Consider the following 3,051-nt stretch of genomic DNA (forward strand, 5'->3'; position numbering starts at 1 on the left):
AGGGACACCAACCCGGCCCCCGGCTCAAAAATGTTGCCTACCCCTGCACTAAAATATACAAGTTTCAAGTCAAGTCAAGACAATGTGTCATATTTGTAAAGTCAAGTACAATTCAATTCATTGAATTGACTTGAGTCAAAATTAAGTCCAAGTCAGTTTGACTCAGGTCTACATCATTTCAAGAGGCTATGCTGCTGAAAGTAGTGCTGCTGATAGAGTCGCCTATGTGAGACAGGTTTTTGCTGAGGAACCAGATTAAATATGCCAAACAGTTACTGGGCAGTAGCAGTAGTGGGGGGATGATATGGCAAAGCATCTTTCAGACACAACAGAAGGGGAACGATAGGAACACTTGTTAGTACTGTGAAGAAGGCATGGAAAACCTCCTTTCAATGTCTTTAACATGAAGCCCCATGATGAGACAATAAAAAAAGGAAACAAGAGACAGTGGACTCTGAGTTGTCATGGAACAAGTGGGCTGCAATGGCCCTTTTGACCTTTATGGCACCTGCTAAAGACCGTTGGTCAACTCAGTATCTAACTTACAACATTTAAAAAGCACTCAGGATCCATTGTATGTTCAGTTGCAAGTTGCTCTGAAGTCCAGAATCCTAAATTGATTATTCCTTGCCACAAACATGCTGTTATGATAACAGTCCATATAATCAACCTGTATCAAACAATAATTGTTTAATATAAATCAGACATAGAAATGGTGTTTTATGTGGTGATTATATAACATTTACAAAGAAGTAGCTGAAAAACATATGTTAATTATATTGAACAGGACTCTTCATTTCCCACATACATTAATTCTATGTTGGTATCTAAATTTCTGTTACTTTACTGTACTAAAAACCTAACCTGAATAAAGTTGAAAAATATATAAATGATTTGCTCTTCCTCTTCCCTATTCATTCCTTTTTGACTTTGGGAGATAATGAAACAGTTAAATGGATTATTGAAAACTTCATTTCTCACTCATCCACCTACTGAAAGGAAAGGAAATAAATATTCTAAATCTTTTTTGTTTTGTTTCCTCTTCACTTGGCATTAGCATTACTGAAAGTGCAATAAGACAAGGGTGGATGATGTATGTGCAGATACAGTGACAGTCAGACATGAACATGAGGTTAGCTACATGGTCCCACCCTCACTAAACCTTATCTCTCTCTCTCTCTTCTTCCAACCCTTGTGTTTTCCTTATGTGGCTAATCTGGGGAGAAATGTTCTGACTAGAAACTGTTAATCAGACCGTGTTCACATGAAAAGCAGAAAACTACGTTTTCATGTCTTTCTTTTTTAGAATTTTGTTTAAAAAGCTATTGTGGTAGTTACAGTGGGATGGGTACATACAAAGTTTTTTTAAAAAACCAACAACAGATAGCTTTATAGATTATGGCACTTTACAAAAGTTAAGTGCTCACCTTGAATTTAAATTATTACCGTTACTTCAGTATTTATATTCCCATATAGCATACATATAGATATACTGGGGTTAAGGCAAGATTGCCAACACTGTACAGTAACTGGAATAGGGATGCAAATATCTGCCAGTTTTGTTCTATTGCTATAAATCCCACCTGTATCTTCCTTCTGTCAAACCTTTTCGTGATTTTGTTGAATTTTTGATAATCCTGCTTCCATTTTCTTGATTTCTCTTCTTCATACTGGGCTGCAAAAATTCTGTATTGAAATTTGAAAATTTTAAAGACACTTTCTTAATTCGTACTTTTATTTGTGAAATCTACCTGCAACTTTATCCTACTGTCAAAGGTATTTTTTGTGCTTTTAAAATTTTTTTATCTGTTTACATTTTAGAATACAGTTGGTCCTCTGTATCCATGGATTCTGAATTCATGGACTCAACCAACCATAGTTCAAAAATATTCACACAGTTCCTCCACCCCCCAAAGCAAACTATTTTACTATGACATTGTATATAATGGGACCTAAGCATCCAAGGATTATGGTATCCACAGGATGTCCTAGAACCAAGCCCCAGTGGATACTGAGGGACCACTATGCACATTGTTTCGTTCATATTTTATTTCTTGAAACTACCCTGTCAATCTTATAAATATAGGGATGCACTTGGGCAATGTGCAATACTTTCACAGGGAAGATGTGAAAATGCTGCATTCATTGAAACTTCCGAATTCAACATTTCTTTCTATTTGTAAACTATTACAGTATGTCTGCAGAAGTATTAAAATACCTGACAATCCAAACCCTTCAGCTGTTTCGGATAACTAGTCTTATCAGCCCAAGAGTGCACTGTTTATTTTAAGGGATAGAGCTGTAATTCAAAATATCTGGAAAGGCTACAGCTAAATCTCATAGAGCCCCCTCCCCCTCTGTAAAAGAAGACTCACCCAAAGCAAGGTTGCTGTTCCTCTCTTTCCCCTTGAAGCTCTTTTTGTGCTGAAACTCCCCAATTATGAAGGGCACACTTGCTGTGCAAATGTAAATTTCACTTTGCAGCCTCCATTTTAGATTACCTTCAGAAAACAACAGAGAACTGAATTTCACAGAAGGTTTTATAAAGCAAAATCTGTTAGTGCAAGCATTGACAGGTAGTAAACACACTCCAAACAGAGCTATAATTATGCTGTTGGGAATTAGGATGATCAGATGGCTAAATTCCAAAGAATTTCATAACAGCTCTTTCATGCTCTTTCACATTCTCATATTCAGAGATACAGTATATAGGTAGGTGTTTCTTGAACATAAGCCATACCCTCCTTCCAATTCCTTTCAAAACCAAGGCACTGTTCTCCACAAAAGCATGGGATGTAACACCCCCCCCCCCAGTGCCATTCTTTGGCTTTCCATAAGGCTAGGTTGGTGTTTCCTTATCTGGTCATGTTGGAGACAAATTGTCTAGCTTTTTTTGCACATATTTTTATATTTGGATTTCCAAACCGGTCAGAAAGGCTTTGGATTTTCTGTTCCACACAAGAACCAAATTGGGCTACTCTAATATGGTCTGGAGCTGGTACATATTGGCCTGATTTGCTTCATTATTGAGTCAAAATGGCTGCATAGCCT

General features: G+C 37.1%; 1 long non-coding RNA gene across 1 annotated transcript; it reads right to left on the reverse strand.

Moving 5' to 3' along the window:
* Nucleotides 1–40: 40 nt before the first annotated feature.
* Nucleotides 41–2,504, reverse strand: LOC121918224. Its single transcript, XR_006101187.1, has 3 exons — nucleotides 2,376–2,504; nucleotides 1,584–1,686; nucleotides 41–670 (listed from the first exon to the last, which is right to left on the reverse strand). It is a non-coding gene; the product is annotated as an uncharacterized LOC121918224 (long non-coding RNA).
* Between the last annotated feature and the right edge of the window lie 547 nt (nucleotides 2,505–3,051).

The sequence above is a fragment of the Sceloporus undulatus genome, unplaced genomic scaffold, assembly GCF_019175285.1.
Source record: "Sceloporus undulatus isolate JIND9_A2432 ecotype Alabama unplaced genomic scaffold, SceUnd_v1.1 scaffold_6242, whole genome shotgun sequence".
Lineage (NCBI taxonomy): Eukaryota > Metazoa > Chordata > Lepidosauria > Squamata > Phrynosomatidae > Sceloporus > Sceloporus undulatus.